Source organism: Neofelis nebulosa, chromosome 11, assembly GCF_028018385.1.
Source record: "Neofelis nebulosa isolate mNeoNeb1 chromosome 11, mNeoNeb1.pri, whole genome shotgun sequence".
Taxonomy (NCBI): domain Eukaryota; kingdom Metazoa; phylum Chordata; class Mammalia; order Carnivora; family Felidae; genus Neofelis; species Neofelis nebulosa.
The window spans coordinates 18712952-18735033 of NC_080792.1; the positions used below are offsets into that span (position 1 = coordinate 18712952).

Sequence of the window (22082 nt, forward strand, 5' to 3'; positions counted from 1 at the left end):
AGTTCTGGGGATCTAATGTACCATGAGCATGGTGACTACAGTTAATAACACTCTCTTGTATACTTGAAAATTGTTCAGAGGGTAGATCTTAAAGGTTGTCACACTGAAAAGGTCCACACACACAGAAAAGGTAACTGTAAGATGATGGATATGTTAATTAACTTGATCATGGTAATCATTTCACAAGGTATAGGTATTTGAAGTCATCACATTATATACCTTAAAAAAGCACATTGTACAACCTAAATATATGCAATTTATTTGCGGATCATACTTCAATAAGCTGGAAAAACAAATTCCAGACATTATATCATTTCATCTACAAGCATCTAAGTGTATACTTCTAATTAAGAAAGACTTTTTTTCCTATTATAATTTTATTTATTTATTTATTTATTTATTCAATATATGAAGTTTATTGTCAAATGGGTTTCCATACAACACCCAGTGCTCATCCCAAAAGGTGCCCTCCTCAATACCCATCACCCACCCTCCCCTCCCTCCCGCCCCCCACCAACCCTCAGTTTGTTCTCAGTTTTTAACAGTCTCTTAAGCTTTGGCTCTCTCCCACTCTAACCTCTTTTTTTTTTTTCCCTTCCCCTCCCCCATGGGTTCCTGTTAAGTTTCTCAGGATCCATCTAAGAGTGAACACATATGGTATCTGTCTTTCTCTGTGTGGCTTATTTCACTTAGCATCACACTCTCCAGTTCCATCCACGTTGCTACAAAGGGCCATATTTCATTCTTTCCCATTGCCACGTGGTACTCCATTGTGTATATAAACCACAATTTTTTTATCCATTCATCAGTTGATGGACATTTAGGCTCTTTCCATAATTTGGCTATTGTTGAGAGTGCTGCTATAGACATTGGGGTACAAGTGCCCCTATGCATCAGAACTCCTATATCCCTTGGGTAAATTCCTAGCAGTGCTATTGCTGGGTCATAAGGTAGGTCTATTTTTAATTTTCTGAGGAACCTCCACACTGTTTTCCAGAGTGGCTGCGCCAATTTGCATTCCCACCAACAGTGCAAGAGGGTTCCCGTTTCTCCACAACCTCTCCAGCATCTATAGTCTCCTGATTTCTTCATTTTGGCCACTCTGACTGGCGTGAGGTGATATCTGAGTGTGGTTTTGATTTGTATTTCCCTGATGAGGAGAGACGTTGAGCATCTTTTCATGTGCCTGTTGGCCATCCGGATGTGAGAAAGACCTTTTGAAAAATGACACACAATACAGTTATCACCCCCTAACAACCAGCCTGTGATCACATTTTCCCACTTGTCTCAAAAATGTGGTTTTATAGTTGTTTTGTTCAAACAAGATCCAAACCAGGTCCAGATATTGGATTTAACTGATATGTCTCTTAAGTTTCTTTCACTTTTATAAAAAAGCATCCCAAACACCACATTTGTGGTCAGGAGGGCCTGGCTCCAGCCCTTGGCAGCAGCAGGATTGAGCCCTTCACCATTCCTGCCCTGTGGCCCTTGGCATCATCCACCACCCATGGAGCTCTCTGGAACAAATGCTTGCCAACATCCTCAGTTGGAAATCCACTTCCATTTGGGAGGTGCAATGGCTGTCATCCGACCTCTTCCTTTTTGTGTACACAGTACCTAACCCTACATAGTAGGTGATCAGTAACCCCCTCTGGATGATGCTGTTCATTCAGATCCTCTCCCAGTAGTGGGTTTTTAGGGAAAGAAGAGCCGTCATTTAGGGCATGAGTACAAAGATTTCAAACAGCAAATGAAGGAATTGTGACACTAATATATTCACATCAACTTTACTGTGTGTCAGGCAAGGTTCGAAGTGCTTTACATTGTATTCACTTACTTATTCATCACAGGAATCCCATGAGGGTAGGTACTCTACTCTCTGCTCTACAGATGAGGAATCTGAGGTATAGGGCGGTGAAGTGACTTGTCCAAGGTCACACAGCTAGAAGGTGCAGAGACAGGAAGAGAAGCCAGGCCATCTGGCATTTTTCCTTCCAGGCTGCCTGTTTGGGACCCCAGAACACAAGCTCTGTGGGTTTAGTTGTGTGCAAAGTTTGGCCTCTGAACACACAAGGGGACCTCGATAGAGAGGCGAAGAGCTGACCTCATAAATGATTGATTTTGATATTTGGGAGGGGAGGACCAGAAACCGCACACACACTGGCCCCGCATGGGGACTCACACAGCCCAAGGGCAGCATTGAGCTGGGGTGGAGGAGGTCAGGGAGTGGGGCTCTGCAGCCAGAGGGGCGGAAAGGCCAAGGGAGGCCCCACAGCTGGGCAGGAAGCCCAGCATCACTTTGCCTGGGGCAGTGCCCTCAGCCAGACCTTTCAGCTGAAGAGTGCAAACACTCTAGAAGCCAAATCTCATTGTTACTGGTTTTTAAATGACTGAAAAGGAGAGGTCTAAAAACAGCAATAAGCAAAGTACTAAAAACAGGGTTTCTGGGGCCAAATCCATGGTCATGCTTCCCATTTCTTAGCTTCTAGCTCTGCCCATCCGAGCAGCTGCAGCAGGGGGTGAATGGTCAGGAGGGAGCCCTGTGGCCTCCTAGAATCAAGGCCGGGCCTCCAAAGGAGCCTGCCTCCTGTCAGCAGTGGACCCAGTGGACTGGAAGGAACTGGCTTAATAAATGTTTCTACTTTGGCATTTGGAGGAGGGCAGACCCTGGCCAGGCCTCGGAGCTCTCCGAAGTGCAGTGGGGCCTGCTGACACTTCCCTGCCCTTTCCAAGGTGTTCTCATGACAGCTGCTACCTGGGGGCCGCTGGGCTGGAGCCACTGCTGTGCAAGGTGGTGACCTTCTAAATCCGGATCAGTTAATGAACCTGGCTGGCCCAGGGGTCCTGGAGGCTGCACCCTCTGTTGTGGCTTCTGCCAAATTCCTCTTGTTGTTTTGATTCCCTTTTTCCTCCTCCTCCCCCTTCCCATTATGCCTGACATTTTTAAGGCCAAGTTTTGTTACAAGCAATTAGCCTGTGTCAGGGATCTGGGGAGATGAGCCGATGCCAAGACATGGGACGAGGTAGAAAAAGCATGAGTCTGGAGGACTGGCTGCCAGCTGGCTGCCAGGAGGATCCGGGAGCGGTGGCCCTGCACTGACCATGGGGTAGGGAAGCTTCGAGGTGAGCTCAGGGTGCGGGAGCCCCCGCGCTGTCCAGCCCAGATGGGAGCCTCATGCACCACTCTGGATCCCCCTTCCTGATTCTAATCTAGAAATTTATCCTCCCAACCTGAGCCTCCCAGGCCCTGGAAGTGCTCAAGGGCCAGAGTTCATGGCCTATTTTCAATCTTTGAAAAAGTGGAAAAGGAATCATGTATTTACCCATAATAAGCTTACAGGCTATCCAAACATATGTATATATATTTTAATTTTTCTTGGAATTATTCATCCACGCATTGTGGTTGTCTAGACTCTCCATTATCAATTTTGTGTGCTGACTAATAAAAACAAGGAACATGAAATTTCAGAATCAATGCGTGTTATGGGGTAGACAGTGTCTCCCACATGCAGGGTCCTCCATGGGAACCATGAAGGAGGAGGGAAGAGGGCTGAATCCACTTACCATTCAGCACCCAATTACCCATCTCAGTCCCAGGTGCTCCTTGACCCCCCAGCTCCCTCACTAGCCCTCCACCCTCAGGGCTCCCAGGCAGATGTCCAGCCGTTCAAACCCAGTCATTGGAGTCCCGGGTTTAAAACTCCGCCGTTCAAATCCAACCATTGGTCTCAATGATACCATCTCTTCGGTGCAGTGAACCAACTTAAGAAATCAATACATGCTCCTGAGGGAGAGTCTGAGGGCTCCCCTGACCCCTCCAGGTCGCAAAGTAGGACTTCAGTGGTAGCTTTCTTGAGATGGTTTTCATCTTTGGTTTGGAGCCACAGATGAGCATTTCAGGAAGACGAGGAAACTGGGAGGCAGTGTTGTGAGCTGCCTAAGGTCACACGTGGGGTGGTGTAGATGGCTGTGCCGGGAGTTCAGGTCCCCCACTCCCACACACGACTCTTCCCACTTGGAGAATGACAGTGGCTCCCCACTGTTTGCATTCAATCCATGTTCCGTCTATGATCCGTGAAGGGAATATAAAAAGAGAGTCTGAAATTAGCAACAGGATCCAGAAACCCACATATAATCCATTTTAGTCCTAAAGCAAACAATGCTCTCTCTCATCAACCCCCTTGCAGCCCTGCTACGAACTCCACCAGAGGACAGGAGGCTCCCTGCCTTTTGGGACAGTGGAGGGCAAAGGAGGAACAAAGAAAGGGGAGAGAGGGGGAAGTCTTGGCAGAAGCTGAGGGCTTGAGGGCTACGTTGAATCTAGACCTCTTAGTGTTAGGCGTTCTTGCCCGCTAGCAGGTAATGGGGTCCCCTGTCCTGTCTTGCCCCCAGGAAGGCTGTGAATATGCCCTGAGGCTTGGGTTACCTGACCCCACACACCTAGACCCTAAGCCCTGTCAGATGGCTGTGCCACCGCGACTAATGGCACTCCTGACAGCTCACAGAAGTCTTCCCCCTTCTTCTAGTGCTCCTGCAAGTAAGGCCGCTGTCCTTCATCCCTTCTGACCTGCACCAGATCAGAGCCTCCATTTGCAGCCCCCCGGCTGGTGGTTTCCAGACCATGCAATGCCACTCGGCCTCCAAGGTTCTCCTGCTGAAGCAGAGACAAGCCCTCCTCCATGTTGTCCAAATCACAGCAGATGTGACCATTCAGTATCTCCTTCCCCACTCTCAGTGCCTTTCCAGATTTTTCAGGGTAATGTATTGGCATGATGGTTTTTACAACCACGGCCAAAAAAAAAAGAAAAAAAGAAAAATTAGAAGAAGCCGCAAAGGCTATGCAGTTGAAACATCAATAAAAAGGGCCCTTATTAATGTGTTCACCAGTCAACAACACAAGCACCTCCCAGGGCCTAGAGCTGGATGCTCCACACCCCCCTGCCCCTCCGTGGGGAGACCCCACTGCATGACTCCTCAGTCCTAGCACCTGCCTGTTATACTGGGACCATCTGTCGACGATGACAGGTCTGAAGTCCCAAACCTAAGTGAACTCTTCCCTTGCTCTTTCTATTTGGACTCCAGTGATTCCAAGTCGTTCCAAGGGATTGGGGGGGCGGGGGGCGGAGGGAGGGAGGCAGGAAGAACCTATTTAAGCCTCAGGCTTCATTAAGAAACTGTCCAAATCGGGCACTCTCATCTGCCAGTAGTACCTTCACTGGAGGGATGATGAGCAGAGCAGGCTACTGTGAATGATTTAGACCTGCTAGATCCTCGTGGGTATCTGTGAATTGGGAGAGGGGACGCCAATGGTGGCGGTGAGGATGAGAGGGTAGGTGTAGCACCCAAGAAATAAGAGAAGTTCCAAAGATTGAGCCAAAGGGAGAAAGAAACCAGGAAAACTATCTTCGTCCTCCACCCCTCCTGCCAAGCAAAACAAAATGAAAATAGGCAATTCACCAATATTACCTTTTATGCCCAATAGGAGTCTGGGAAACAGCCAGTGCCAGGAAGCTGGGGCAGCATCCATCCCCAGCCTCCCTGGGAACCTGATGGAAATGCAGATGCCTGGCCCCACCCCAGACCCGCTGCATCAGAACCTCTGGGGGTGGGCCAGTAACGTGCAGGTCAACAAGCCCTCCTAGTGATGCGATTCACCCAAGGTTCAGGAGCCCTCAACCACAGCTGCCCCTCAGTTTCCTGCATCCGGGGCCATTGAGACTGAAGTGGAAGACGCTCCGAAACACGCACTCGGGAACCCCAACTGCTCTTGGCCATGCATAGGACTTCTTCCATTTCCTCTGCCTCCGCCTTCCAGGGCACCATACTGGCTCCCATCTGGTTCGTACCTTTCCTTCCAAATCTTAACTCCTCTTGTCCTCCGAAGACGCCTGAGGCATCAGCCCTGCTCTGAAGCCACAGGCACTAACATCTGTAACTCTGATTCTGCACTTGCCTGTCTTACTCATTTCCCCCAACAGGCTAGCAGTGCCTGGGGGGAGGGGGGCGGCTGGGAGCAGCACCCTTGCCCTGGAATTCTCTGGGTCTCCCAACCCGTGACCCCATGCACACCCTGGGTGATCTCAGGTGGTGGGCCCAGAGAGCTTTTCCTCCAAAGGAGATCCCAGAGAGACTGTGTAAATCAAAAAGGATGGCCTGGGGGCAAGGGGACCTCACAGTTTCCTCCTAGGATCGCGCTGTCTGCACACAGCCCAGGGAACAACCCCCCCTCCCCCTTCAGGCCCCTTCATGTTATTCCCCACGTGGATTAGAGGCCGAACACAAACAGAATACAAAAGACAAAAGACAGGGAGCTTTCCTTTGCTGTCAGAGTCTATAAAAGTCTTGGAAGTGACAGCAGGGGCTCTTGCCTGCTGCCGCTGCCCTGAAATCCAGAAAGAATCAATTTCAGACCCAAGGCCAAATAGTGCCCCAGGGGGCGTGCCTCTGACAGGCACTGACTCCGCCCCGCCAGCGATCCGGAGTCCGGGAGGGAGGGGCAGGGTGGAGGGGGCGTCCTGCGGTTTACAAAGGGAATGCACACCTCTTCCCGCCCCCACCCTTTGACCGGCTCTTCTTGCTCTGTCCCTTCGCTGCCACCCTCTTCAGTACTCATCTAAGTACTAAGCCGCAACTAAGATAAATCATTTTCTTTTCTTGCTGCACCAAAGCTAGACTGTGACCCCAGGACAGGGACTGTGCCGTTTTTTCCCTTTGGGTCCCGAGTCTCCTAAAAACATGTACGTTTTCAGGAGGTGCGCGTAGTTCATTGATAAAAGACTGTTTAGGATTCCAGAAATTATATTCATTTATCCTACTAGATTGATGGCAAGAAAGGAATTGTTTATGAGGGATGAGCGAGCTTGTGGGCGTGTGTGTGTGCGTGATGAGATATCTCCAGACCCAATGTTAGTTTTATTTTATTTACTTATTTATTTTAGGAATACTGTTCATTATGTAAGTTAGCATTATCCATTTGGTAGAAACAGGAAGCTTCCAGGCTAGAGTTGACGGATTTAGCGAATAAAAGCACAGGGCATCAGTAAACTTGAATTTCAAATAAACAACAACTAATTTTTAATATAAATATATCCTAAATATTGCATGAGACATAGGCATTCTAAGGGAGTGTTTTTTGTTTATCTGACATTCGAATTTAATGAGTGTTCTGTATTTTATCTGGCAACACTGTCTCAGGACAATTCAAGTAGAGAAGGGCAAGAGAAGAAAAAGTATAACTAAAAATTGTATTATACTTTACTATATTTTTTTAAGAAAAAAATCAAAAATTGCTTCTGCAACACATTTCTTAAAAGCAGAAATGAGGCTCCTTTTATGTGAGTGCAAAGGTAGGTGCCAAGCCGGGGTCTCAGATGGAGTGATTTTAAATCTCAGAAAGAGCTTAGCTGTTTTTGTAAAAAGGAAAGTTGGCAAGTGATTAGTGCCGATGTGGTGGCCCAGCTGCTCTTTTGTACTTTGAAAGAAACAATTAAAATGGCTGGGACATTAAACTTTAAAGAGCTGGGTCGTTCATATTCAGAAGCTAATTTTAAAAAGAGCCTGATACCTGGGAGAGGAAGGGACATTTTGGAGAGGACATGATTTCTGTCCAGCCCTTCGGCCTTCAAAACTCTACATTTTGGAAAATCATTTTAAAGAGTTCAAGGTATATATATCATAGATAAATAGATAAATACCAGGATAAGAAAGTTCTCGCTTGCTTGGGCATGAAGAAACCAAATGCAAATTTAACTTTTGCCACATTTTAGATGGCTTTAAAAGGCACAATCTGAGAAGTAGAACACATTCTGGAAAAGACAGTCAGAACTAGTTTCTTTCTGCAAATTGCTGAGCCCCCTGTGATGTGCCAGGCACTGGGGCTAAGAGAAAAAAAGCCAGTGAACAAAGCAAATCCTTCCCCTGGAGGAAGCTCACATTTAAGTGGGGAGGGTGGACCTCTAAGCGAAGCCAGCTCCCTGTGGAGGTGAGATAGTGTGGAGCCAAGCATTCAAAGTGGGAGTTCTGTGCGGGGATATGGGCTCAGTGCCAACCCTACCAGTTGGGCCACATCTCGGCCTTAGTTTCTACGTTTGTAAAATGGGAATAAAGGTGGGATTACTTCATTAGATTGTGAGGACTAACTCAATAAACAAAGTGCTTAGTATAGCACCTGCCATATAGCACATACTTTATAAATATTAGCTCTCATAGTAAGTATTGGCATACCTTTTGGAATTTATGGAAGCACAGGGCAAGGAGACTGTCACTCTGCCTGGTCACAGAGGTGAGGGAGGGCATGGCAGGGAGCTCCCAAGAGACTGGGTCTTAAAGGAGAGTAGGACTTTCTCAGGTAGTTGAGGGATCTCTCCATGAAACCTGGAGGGATAGGGGTGTGTAAAGGACAGTGGGAGTCACATGGCATGGCTGTCACATGTGGAATGACAGTGTTTGGGGCAGCAGATTATCACAGGTTTCTTGACCTTCTAGAAAAAACAGAAAACTCTGGCCAACTTTAAAGAGGGCAGACCCGTAATCTGCTTTTCTTACAAAATCTTTAATGATAGGGTGAACATGGATGGAAAGTGGGCCACCAGGAAGGAAATGAGATGATGTAAATGGCCATTTCAATGACCTACAAGGAAGGTGAGGACTAAATTCTGTTAGTGGCCCTGCAGGTGAAAAATATAATAGTGATACAGAAGATAACTCAGGAGATATTTATCACAAGGCCTGGGGAGCAGCTGGAGGTGAGGAGTGAGGGAAAGTAGAGGCTCAGGATGACTCCCAGGCTTCTAGATTGGGTAACATGGATGAAGATCCCATTCATTAAATGAAGCAGATTTGGAGATGAGAATAGGAAAATAGATGTGGCTAATGCATTCAATTTTTATTTACTGAACTTGGGGTGCCTATGGGACATTCAGGTGGAGATTTCTGTCCAAGAAGTCCAAAGAAATAGGGACTGGGGAGGGACATCTGTCTGGAAATAGGATGTACAGGCAGCCATTGCTATGTGCACATAGGTCAGATGGAAGATCACTGAGGGAGCCCATGAAGGAGACTGAAAAAAACAGCCAAAGAGGTGGGAGGAAACCCCTGGAGCCTGGGGTCTTAGCTTGAAAAAGAGCAGATTTCACCACACTGTGTTCCAAAGGCATCCTTTGAATTGGGTGGTGGTTGGTGACCCTAGAGTGGAAACATGGATGGGATGAAGCGTTGTTGCAGTGAGAGAGCTATATTGCATCTGAAAGCTGCAAAAGGCAGCCACGTCCAACTCTGCCCAATAGAGAAGTTCAGGTGCACAGAAAGAAAACTTAACATTTGGAAAGAAACTGGACACTATTCCATTGAACCATTCGCTCTCCTCTGAGTTAAAATGTTATGCCTCTGAACTGCAGACAAGATGGTTCTATGAGTTCAAACATAACTCAAAGATAGTATATTTCATGAAGAAAATTCACACAGTTGCAGACTTTGTGAATAATCTCACCCCATAGCCAAGTGCAGATAAACTAGAAAGGATAATGAGTTGAATTTCATCTTGGAGAAAGGAGTGAACCACCATAGCACCCCCGCCCCACCCTTCACTACCCCCATGATCAATGCAACAATCAGGTTTCATATTTTTTCATTAGTCAATATTTATTAAGGAACTAGTACATGTGTGGCCCTTGTGTTAAGCATTGTGGACTCTATTATGGATGCATTATGGATGTGCCATGTGCCTAGCACAATATAATGCTCAATAAATGGCTGTTGTTTAAGATATCCAACATGGTTCCAGCCTTCCAAAAGCTTACGGTCTCATTGGGGAGGGAAGACATAGACAAGAATGATAGCTTGGGACCTTTATAAGCTCTGCAGGAATATACACATAACATGAGCTTGGCACAAAAGAGGGGTTCTATCAATATTTGTTGAATGAAGACATTGCATAGATGAAAACTCATGCCCTTATCATGTGCTGGAGAATATCAGAGAATAGGAGAATGTGGCAGATGGGAGAAGCCTTTGCAGAAAAGCTGGGGCCTGATCTAGTCTTATTTTTCCCACTCACTGTGTGTGTGCCCTTCAGATCGCATGAGAGTTCTGTCTCAGGCTGCAATCACCTATATGGATCAGCAATGAGATCTATGAGGCACAGCCTCACACCCAGATGGACACTTACTTGAGCTTTTGATAGTGACCGTAACAATGATCATACTGCAGGGTTCTGCTCCATGCTGAAAAATATCCACTGTCAGACACATTTCCCCTCCTCCGCCTCCTCCCCCTCTCCCTCCTCCTCCTCCTCCCCCTCCTCCTTCTCCTCCTCCTCCCCAAGTCTTAGATGGTGCTGGCATGGTTTTCCTGAATGGCTCACTTGTGTATTATTTGTAATAACAGACATTAAGGTTACCATAATTATCCTGTCACCTTTCGTCAGGGTTTAGGGCACAGGACGGTTCCCACTGAGGTCTCAACCACGGCTCCCGGCTGCCTGGCAAACTGGAAGGCCACTGGAGTAACTTCCCTGACCTCTAGCTGACCTGCAGAGATCAATGAACAATTAATTACTATCATCTCACTCTGGGAGAGATAGTGCACTGCCATTTCTCAATTACAACTGGAAGTGCCCCTTAGCAGACAGCTGCCTGTCCGCCAAGACAAGCCCCCTCCTGATTCTAGCCCCACCAGCACTACACACACTCACACACATGCACAGACACACACACAGGGCCTATCTCAGACCACATCCATTCCCCCAAGTATGCCTACCAACACCCATTGCCACACCAGTGCCCTGCACAGACCACGCTCATCTCCCAGCCACCCATGGCACCCACACCCACAATCCCATTGGAGCCTGACCCAGGTCACACCCCCAGTCTTTCTCAGTATTACGTATTGTGTGGCGTCTATTCCAGTACTGTCTAAGGCTAGGGTGGCCCATTGCAAAGCCAGGACTCAGGAAGAATTCGTCTTTGCTATACTTCCTGTGACATCTCTACCAAGAAAACCTTTGGTATTTTCCACCATCAGCTCTTCCTATGTCTTCAATGCCTCCTGTATTCTGTACTCTCCCTAGTCACCCCAACCACATAACCTAGACCTTCCCTAGCCCCTCCCCATGTAACAAAATGCCTTCAGCACACCCTCTCCTTTCAAGGCTTCCTTCTCCACACCTCCAATAAGTGACCAAAGCCAGACCGATGAACTCAAACAAAGATATTCATAGCTGCTGATACCTTCAGGTACCACTCTTACAGTTAACTAAGGCATTTAATCTTAAATTAAAAAGAGTAAATATAGCGGTATCTTCAGGGACTCAGGTTCAGCCTGGAGGTGGTGGCGGGGGAGCTATTTTTGGTTACAGAGGCTCAGAGAACCCTTATATCTCACTAGGTGTGTTTTTTCTACTTTAGTTTCACAATAAACTGTCTGCAATGGTTTATTTCTTTGGAAAGATCCATAGATGCATTAGCTGAGACATTTCTGATTATATGCAACAGAAATCCAGCTAGAAAAGGAGGTAAGACCTATAGCCTCACTTGATTTGGAAGTCTGAAGAACATCTAGCTCAGGCTGTAGCATGGGATCCAAGTGCTTAAACAAAGTCAGAAGGACTTCTCTGATTTTCTTTCTCAGCCCTGGCTCTCGTCCCAGGCTGGACCTTTCCACAAGGGCTCCTACAAGCTCCCCAGGCTTACATTACCCACACAGTTAGCAATCTCTGCTTACAACTTAGCTGTTAGTTCTGAGAAAGAGTACGTTCCAATGAAATTCCCAGGACTGTGTCTCTTGGTCTAACTTGAATCAGTCCCCATCCTTGAGCCAATCACTAGCGCAAAGCTTTCCCAAAGCTTGGCATAGGGAGGCCCGTGACTGTGGAGAGGACTTGGCAAGATCACAGCTTCTAGTCCCCTGTCAGAAAGTAAACCCATCTGAAATTAACAAAGTACATAACATCCTGATCAGAATACCTGGTACATAGGAGGCATTCTCAACTATTATAGTTATTAAAGAGACACAGAAAAGAACAGTATTGGAACAAACGTCTCCAGGTCCTTTCCCCACCCCATCATGTGCTGCTCCAGCCAGAGGAAGAGTGGCTAATTTCCTCAATGAGATCAAGGAGAACCAGACAGATCCAATGGGTCATGCTTGGCAGGAGCCGGGTCCCTGCGTGGAACACAGTTATGTCTTGCTAGTTCTCACCTAGACCTCCCTGGCTTCATCTGGAACATGCTGCCCTCCTCCCCTTCCTGCCCAAATCCTCCCTTGAGGGAGGATGCCTCTCTTTCAGGTGACTGTGGCTGGGGGTAAGTTCAGACTGGGGAGCCAAGTGGAAGATTCTGCTGTCCAGTTACAGCAGGAAGCCCTATGCTTCCAGTAATATAATCAACTCTTAGATCCTAGTTACCTGCTTAATTAATTAGAACAAAGACTTCCTCCTTCAAGTGCAATAGCAATTCACCTCCTCCTCTTCCTCCCCCTCTTCCTCCTCCTTCTTCTCCTTCTTCTTCTTATATCATCATCATCATCATCATCATCATCATCATCCTTACATAGGCCCTGTCCCCACACTAGGAGTGGTAGGGGCCAACAGTAACTGTGGTCTCTCACTTTTTCTCCCGAGGAAAGAATCCCCAGCCCTGAATGTCTCTTTACTGAGAATGGAGACTCGTCCTCGGCAGAAAACACAAAAATAATTGGAAAGCCCTGCCTCCATCTTGCAGAAGCAGACCAGTCCCTTGGGCTCGGGCACTAAATCATACCTCAAGCCCGTATATCTGCCCAGGGAAGAAAGAAAGCAATTGAAACCCAGTATTTAAAGGCGGTCTCAGATTTATTCCCCTTCTCGACAGCCTACAAAATGTTGGAGAATAGACCCTGCCTTTCTCTGAACGATAAAACAGGATCTGCTGTCCAGGAATTGGCCCTGAGAAAGTTCATTGCTCATCCTCATGTGACCTTCCCAAGAAACAAAACTGCAGGCCCAAACTCTTAGTTTTAAAAGTCTTCTCTTTCTACCCATTTGCAAAGCAAGTATTATCCTTCCAGCATCCCAAGATGCTTCATTTTTTGTGCATTTTAATGGAGAAAAATCTCAGCTGCTACCTTTGTTTAACCAATGCCCCATCTTCTTTACTGGATCTCCAATTTAAAATGGTCCAGAAAGGAATTTTATGGGCAAATATTTTGGCTTGTTTCCATTCAGAAAGCTTCCCTGCTGATTGGACATTGATGAACGGAAATCCAAAGTCCCCAGCCAATTCCCTCACCCCAACCTGACTTCGGAGGTTTGCTGGCTCCATGTCAAACTGATTACTGATGACAGGCAATTAGCCATCACGCCTTGTTTATAGGCTGGTGAGCCCATCCACCCTGCAGGGCCAGACAGAAGTCTGCCCCTTCTCTTCCCCACTGGATATCTCCTTTGTCATTCGGGTCTCAGCCTAGATGTTCCTTGGTGCCGGCAATTTCTTTGACACCTCGTTCTGCTCCAGAGAACCCTTCAGTGTCCTCCAGTAGGGCCTGCATTAAGTTTCCTAGGGCTGCATGGCTGGGTGGCTTAAACAACAGGAATTTACTGTCTCAAAGTTCTGGAAGCCAGAAGTCTGAAATCTGGGTGTTGGCAGGGAAGAGTCCTTCTGAGGGCTGTTCCTGGCCTCTCCCCTTGGCTTGTGGATGGCCATCGTTTTGTGCCTTGACATCATCTTCTGTTCCTCTGTGTCCAAATCTCCCCTCTCATAAGGAAACAGACGAATTAGATCAGGCACCACCCTAAAGGACATGTTAGCTTGATTACCTCTGTGAAGACTTTCTCCTGATAAGGTCACGTTTCCGAGGTATGGGGAGTTAGGACATATGAATTTGAAGGGGACACAATTCAACCCATAACAGGGCTCTATCACTTTATACCAATCGTGAGATATTAACTGGCCCCATTTGTCTTCCACCCCCCTCACTGAGGGCAGGGACAGTGTCTGATTCTCCCCTCCATTCCCGGTGCCTGTTATAGGCTAGGTAGTCAATTCTGTCCATGACTTCACACGCCTCACCCCCCTGCTCCTCCTTTTCTTCATTTCGTAATGTCCCTTGCTACTGACAGCGCAAGCCCCGGTGGCCACAGGGATTCCTAAACTTCCCAGAACTGGAGTAGGTTGGAGTGGTGTTCAGAGCCTGCCTGCTGGTTGTGGCGCTGCTTTAATGACCTAGACACATCCTTCCCATCTGCCTCACCCTCCAGGGAGCCGCCACCACTGGGAATGCATGTCCCTCCTTGGCAGAACATGCATCAAGCTAATTCTCCAGCTCCATTTCTGCATCTAACCGGTGGTTCCAGGAACCCAGCCATGCACTCTAATGGGGCCTTGTCATTAGAGGCTTGGCAAATGTTCACACTCTGGGGCTCCCCAAAGCCCAGGAGAGCTGGCCAAGGAACTGAGAGGCACCAAGGCCATTTTCAAAAGCAAAGGGCAGCAGGCTCATAGTCGGACATTTTTTAAAACCTGCATTTATTTAGTAAATAATGTATGTTAATGCAACATACGCTATATTATGCAATAATTATGGAAACAATCTGATCCTGTTATCCCAGATTTCACTGGTCCTTCACAGCTGCTCAACAGGAATCCCACAGCCTCCTCCAGCAGGGCATTCTCCTTGGGTCTGTGAAAGGGCTGCAAATGTTGGAGGTCAGCCCCTCCACCCCACAACGCTGTCACTTGCTCAGCTGCCTGTCCTCCTCACCATTCCTTCCTTCTCACGCCAAACCACCCACACACCACCATCTTCCAGAGATATCGTTCACACCTGCAAGATTTCCCTGACCTTATCAGCCTATAGTCATCTCCAGACTTGTCAAACCATCTCATTCCGTTGCCATTCTGGCCCTAATTGACATATGAGAGACCATTGCAACTCATCTGTTTCCCAGGCCAGTCTCCAAAGTAGATCACAGAGTCACAGAGGCCCCGCTCTCTGCCCTTTCACTCCTGGGCACCAGGACAGTGCTAGCCACTGAGTCAGAATTATTCCAACTTCAGTTGACTAAAGTCTACTGTTAGATCATATGTGTGTTTGCTGGGCCTGGGGGCAGGGGTGGGGGGGTGTGATGCAGGGAGAAGGTGATTTACTGCAAAGGGAACTTTCTCAGGTGATGGAAATGTTCCAGTTCTTGACTGAGGTGATGGTCATTTGGATGTATACACTTTTCTATACCCACCAAACTGTACGATTACAATCTGTATTTTATTGCCTGTAAATTATACCTCAAAAAAGTTTATTTGAGAACAACAACAAAAACTAATGTCAGCATTACAGCACATAGAACCAGGTTTCCTTCATGGTTTGGCAACTTTGAGGCTCTAATCACATCCTCTAGATATCTGTCCTAATAACCAATTATTGTGACATAGCTGGCCCATGATACTTGTTAGAATATGGATTTGTAGATATAGCACATTAGTATCAATTCGAGAGAATGCTTTGGAGGCTGTACTATCAGGAAAATTTTGTCTTCACAACAGATCATGAAGATTCACATAAGTTGAAAGGAGCTCAAAGCCAGTGCCAGGAGCCTGGCTTCACGACTGACAAGGTTTGGGGTCTTGGCAGCATGCTTACCCTCTCCAGTTCTTTCTTTTAGCTATAAAGGGAGTCTTCCAATTGCCTAATCTGTGACATACCTTTTAACTCTACAATTCACTAGCTAAGCTGCACTATTCCTTTGTAATGACAAAGACACTAAACTGCTGGAAATCTGGGTCCTGGGGGCACCCTTCATAACCCTTCCATCCCTTGGAATGGCCATCCCTTCCATGGACTCACTCCTGCCTCCTGACCTTAGCTGAGCTCTTTTTCCATCTCTTAGCTTCCCCTGCATTCTTTTCTAGTCAAGACTCTTTCCCACCTGCTTCCCTATTATTCCAGCAACTCAGAGATAGGAAGTCCTTTGTAGGGAATGTAGAACCACCAGCTTTTCAAGTGAACTACCTTCTTTACAGCAAGAACTCATGCTTACTGGGCATGTACCAGTACTGAGGGCTTTATGGGATTCATATCATTTAGTCCCCACAAATTACTCTGAGGTAAGTTTTATCCTCATTCTCATTTTGCAATTAAAGAAACTGAGCCATAAAAAAGTTAAAACTACAGTATGATTCCAACTATGTGGCATCCTGGAAAAGGCAAAACCATGGACATGGTATGAAGACCAATGGTTGCTAGGGGTGGTGAGGAGGAAGGAGGGAAAGAATAGGGGGAGCACAGATGACTTTTAGGACTGTGAAAATACTCTGTATAATATGATAATGATGAATTTCCATACAATGAGTATCACCCAAGAGTAAATCCTGTGGTAAACTATAGACCTTGGGTGATTATGATGTGTCAAATTATGCTGTGTCAAAAGGGTCATCAGTTGTGATAAATGTACCGTTCTCATGTGGGATATTGATATGGGGGAGGTTATGCATGTTGGGGGCAGGAGGTATGTGGGAAATCTGTGTACCTTCCTCTCAATTTTGCCGTGAACCTGAAACTTCTGTAAAAATAAAGTATTTACGTTTTTAAAAAGTTAAAGGGACTTATCCAAGCTTACTCATGTCCTGTATGGTGCAGCAGGGGTGTGAACTAAGGCACTCAGAACCTGTGTACTTGACCATGATGCTATTCTGCTTCCCTAAAACTCAAGATACTAGAGGAAGTTTGCTAATGCTATGTTGTCCTTTCTTTCTTTCTCTCTCTTTCTTTCTCTCTCTTTCTCTCTTTCTTTCTTTTTTTAATGTTTATGTATTCTGAGCAGGGAAGGGGCGGAGAGAGAGGGAGAGAGAAGAGGAGAGAAAGAATACAGAGAAAATCCCAAGCAGGCTCTGCACTGCCAGCACAGAGCCCAATGTGGGGCTTGAACCCACAAACCATGAGATCATGATCTGAGTCGAAATCAAGTCGAATGTCCAAGAGATTGAGCCACACAGGCACACCTCCTTTCTTTATTAAGAAGAAATACCCAAGAGTGCACTGTATACACTGTATGTTAGCTAACTTGACAATAAATTATATTTTTTTTTAAAAAGAAGAAATGCAACTTAATATGACAACCAAGAAAGAAACACTTCTAATACAAAATTGGTGGTTGGATGACCCCCAACTCTTTTTTGGATGACTTTGCCTGAAGTCTTATGATTGTTAGGAAGTCAACTCTAGAGAACAATTACTATTGAAATTGGAATTGTTGAAGAGGAAAAGTGAGTGGTGACCAAGGCAGAACCCCCCACACCTCAATGTAATCCCCACAAACATCAGAGCCATAGAAACTTCCTAGGAGATTGACTAGGCAAACTTAAAACAGATTAGCCCTAATTTGAAACAACTGCAAACAGACATTTCTTAAATTATGTCTTTCTGAGCGTAGTGTTTGGGGAGACATTAATATGCATTCTATGAAGGAGAATTCAAGGTCAAATGAGTTTAAGAAATGCTGAGTGAAATCCGAACACATCTACTTACTAAGGTGCTTTCCAGAGTTTTTATGTCAAGTGAATTATGAATCTCCAAAATGTAGTTTGCCATGTTTCTATTGACCATGAGAGGTTGATGTTGGTAGCAGTGGTGGTATGTATGCGTCGTGGGGGAGAAGGGGGGAGTAGGTGGTGGTTTTTGCCGAATGTTTGTTAACATCTTGAGGAAAACCACAAAACAAGGTTTGGAGAAAATACTGCCACAGTGGGTTAAAGATAGGCTGAAAACGCAGACAAATTAATATGATGGCCAACTTCCACAATGGCTACCAATGATTCTTACCTCTTGGTATTAACAATTTTCTATAGTTCCTGCCCACATATGTGGACCTGTATAAGCAATAGGATTTTGCAGAAATGATGGAATGTGACCCCTGAAGCTAGGTCATAAAAGATATCTAGCTTCTGCCTTGTTTTCTCGAGGGTCATTGACTCTGGGGAAAGCTGGCTGCCATGTCATGGAGAACTTGAGCAGCCCTATGGGGGACATAGGTGGTGAAGAACTGAGGTGTCTCACCCACAGCTGGTACTGACTTGCCACTCATGAGAATGCACCGTTTTGGAAGCAGATCCTCCAGCACCAGTCAAGCCTTCAGATGACTGTAATGCCAGCTGTCATCTGACCTCATGAGAGGCTCTAAGCCAGAACCACCCTTCTAAGCCATGTCAGAACTCCTGACCCAAAGTAACTCTGTGAGATAATAAATGTTAATTGTTGTTTTAAGCCATTAAGTTTGAGAGTCTTTTGTTATGCAGCAGAAGAAAACAAATACAGTTAAGCAGGATTTCCATGATGTTGTAATACAATGAGCCTTTGGGAAATACCTCACACCTTTTAGAAAGGAAGAGCAATGACATTCTGGCTGTTACTTCCCTATCAATTATTGGGACAAAATTCTGGAAGACCTAGAATAACCCTTTTCCCAATCCTTTAGGCTCTGTCTTGTCACTCAGCAGAACAAAACAAACAACAAAAACTTTCACTTTGGGATGTTTTCTTCAACTAACTGGAAGACCAGTGGTGACCTATACTAATATATGGCTTCCATAATTTCCTTTTCACCCACTGGTGATATAGGTACACTTTTCCCTTTACCTAATGTAAAAAGTTAGTTAGTATTACATTAGGTTGGATTTATAATGAGAACAGGATGATGTGACCTGTGATCTGTCTAGGACTAAACCTCTGGCTGCAAGGACTACCAGATCACATGGACAGAAGCTCTGGTTTTACCCTAAGGGTTGGAGAAGGTAACCATAATGCCCAGAGCATCATGTGGCCCATCTGTCAGCTTTCAGCCCATTTCCTGAGAGTCAATGAAATGACTGTTAAAATCCCACAAAGAAGGAAATCTCGTAATCTCAGCAAGAAATGATATTACATTAGTATTTTAATGTTTGCTTTGCTGCTATAAGTTCTGGCTGTATATTGAGAGAAAATTTGAGTTAACACCTCGAAGAGAAGGATGTATGATATAAAATAAGATATTTAAAGATGCAACACTAAATAATATTAATAACATGATGATGTTTGGTTTGAATTTTCTTGAAAAAAAAAAAAGGGATGAATAGATAAATTTGATCACAAACTGCCAAGATAAATAAGGGAGGCTACATATCCCTGAGCCTTGGAACAAGGATAATACAATATTGTTTTTACAGAGCCCTTTTCTTGGAAGAAGAGCTCATAAAACTTTATCATACATATATTTGCTCTGCTAATGTAATCATTTAATCTCCCTCCTGCTTTTGTGAAGGCATCTTTACTACCATGCGGCAGGAACCCCAGACTAATTGTGTTTACAGAGAATGTCAAACCATCATCTGGAAAGGCCTGATTTTCTGAGGGAATTCAACAATGAAAAACACCACATGATTTTTCTCTTTATCAAAAAACATTCTCAGGGTTTAATACAATTGTAACTGGTGTCCCTATGAAGCAATGAACATGTTGTGTTGATTAACCTTATCTGTAGTCTTCTCATTCATTCTCTTGGTCACACAGGCTGCCGTGGGAGAGTAAATACTGCCCCAGACCTTACCTTTTCACCTCTTCCTAATCTTCCTTCAGGGGCACCTAGCAACTGTCCTGTTCTAAGAACCCAGGTAAAAAGGGGAGGGGTGTGAACTCAGGCAAAGCAGTTTTTTGACCAATATCAACCAAAAAGACGGAAGCAGGAAAACTTCATTCTGGGATCTTCCTCAAAGAACTTAAGCTGGCTTTTCAGGGTGCTGGACACAGCCTACCAGGGATGACACAATATCAAGGAAAAGTGTGATGCCCCCCATTTTATTCTTCCATTCTGCCCAGAGAAATGAGAGCCAAGCACCCCCGTCTTCAGACAGAGTGCTGGGCTTGCAAAAGGAGAAGAGGCATATGGGCAAGACATCTTGCAGCTGTGGGACAAGGACATCTGGCATTGTCTGGGCATTCACACACAGAGACCAGCTTTGGGGTGTACACTCCCAATCCCATTTGACTTTCTCACATGAGATGCCTTTCAGTTGGTATTGAGACTTTATCCTTTTAAAAGTTAATGAAAAGAGAGAAGAAATACAATTAGTATCAGTTTAGGGGCCAAGAGAGCATTTCCAAAGCCAATGCTCAAATGTCTCCAGTAATTATTGTCTAGTTCTCTCTCCTGATAGAACTGGTTATAGGTCTCGATCTGATTGGAATTCCATGGCCATGCCTTTCCCCCTCACGTCTTGATGGAATCCCAAAGGGTTCAGTATGTGGTTACTTGAATGGATGGATGGATGGATGGATGAATGAATAAACAATTTTTCACATGCAATATATCATTTCATCCTCTGAACAATCTGGTGAGATATGAAAGTCAGGTATTTCTCTTCTTTTAAACAGATGTGCAAACTGAGGTGCAAAGGGACCTAATGATGTCTCAAGGTTACCTGGAAAATGAGTAACACTGATTGAGAACTCACAATGTTCTTTCTTCCCTGGAAGGAAAGATGAGAAACAAGGTAAGTGACCAATCTATAAACTATGTCTTTATTGTGTATGATTTTAGTAGAGTCATTTAATTAGCAAGTAGTTAGCCCTTAGCTTCCTTAGCTTGCGTGGCCTCCTCCTCTGCCCTTTCTGTTCCTCCAACACATTCCCAGTGTTCCCAGGCTTTCACAGTCCAACAGAACCAGTTTTTTTCCATGGCTACATGAAACCCACCTACATGAAACCCACCAGTGGAAGTTAACCTCTTCCCTGCCAGCCCAGGACAACTTCCCTAATGCTGTACATGCTTTTTCATCCTGCCTCATCTTCTCAACTGGATGGTCAGCTCCATTCCTGGGTCCTTTGCAGTACTCATGGCCCCAGCCTTGTCTCTATGGTCATTCCCACCACCACTCAGAAAAGCCTAGCTGGAGGAGATATTTGTATCAATTATGTCGGATCAAAAACAAGACCACCCCAAAGGTTGCTCCTCTCCCTATGATACATGGAGGGATCAGGAATCAGGTAATGTGGGAGAATGATTAGAGTGTAGATAATCCACCTTGGGTTTTACTAGTTCTGGACACTGTGTTATTACTTCTTTGGCTGGTTCCTTCCTCCCCCATCCCTCCAGGCACAAGGTAACTACATAGCAATGGAATTGATTTTTTTTTTCATTCATTTAAATGAAAGACTTTCCTTCAAAGTACTTTCTTATTCTAATGACATCCTCATTATTCAAAATGTATTGATATCTCTTCTGGCATATTTTTTCATTTCTGTTGAATATTCTTTTGTATAATTCTCAATGGTGGCAATTTTTCATCGCTTAGGGTGGGTTTGGCCCTGGCTATTCGGCCAGATAACAATAACAATGTAAATGTATGGAGTGTTTTAAAGGTTTGGAAAACTATGACATCCTTGATGTTAATAGTCAAAATTAAGATTGCCAACCAAAGGAGGTGGTAAGTATTGTTTGGGTGGAAAATTTGACATGATAACAAAGGAAAGAGACTTCTTGTGCAGTTCCAGGATGGCCCAAAATCAAGTCCTTGCACCTAGTTTTAGACGAGATTTGGGCAATGGTGGTCTCATTGGTCTGCTAAGGTGATTGTTTTGAAGGAATTGATTCAGATGCATTCATTCCAATATGCTAGTTATTAAAAATCACAGCCATTGTGTTAGGGGCTTTCAACAAACAGTCACAAAGTACCTATGAAGTGTTAGGTACCAGAGTCATAAAAGCAGGTACAGGGCTCCAATGTCTGGATTTGCAATCTAACTGGGGACAAATGCAGTACTGTAACAGGTGCAGGAATAGAGGTATATGGGGCCAAATGACCCAAAGGAAGGAGCTGTCACATCTTTAGAGGTTAATGGGGCAGAAGGGTATCAGGAAAAACTTCACAGAATTAGCACCAACCCTCACAACCACCCCCAAGGTTAAATATCAGTATCCCCATTGTGCATATCAGAGAAGTTACAAGGCTAGACAAGTTCACACAGCTAAGAAGAGTGAGAGTGAGAATACCAAAGATATTTTCCCTCTGCTTGGCCCATTGGACCTAATTGTACTCAGGTACTAAATCCCAGGGTTTGGGGGAGCTGCAGGCTTCAGTGTAGAC

The 22082-nt window shown here is 45.4% G+C and overlaps 1 long non-coding RNA gene across 1 annotated transcript in view; it reads left to right on the plus strand.

Annotated features, from left to right (window-relative positions):
- Positions 1-18228, plus strand: part of LOC131490036 (uncharacterized) — a 259157-nt gene extending 240929 nt beyond the window's left edge. The window contains exon 3 of the long non-coding RNA XR_009250915.1: positions 17928-18228. This is a non-coding gene — a long non-coding RNA (uncharacterized LOC131490036). The remainder of the gene's footprint in view (positions 1-17927) is intronic.
- Positions 18229-22082: the final 3854 nt, after the last annotated feature.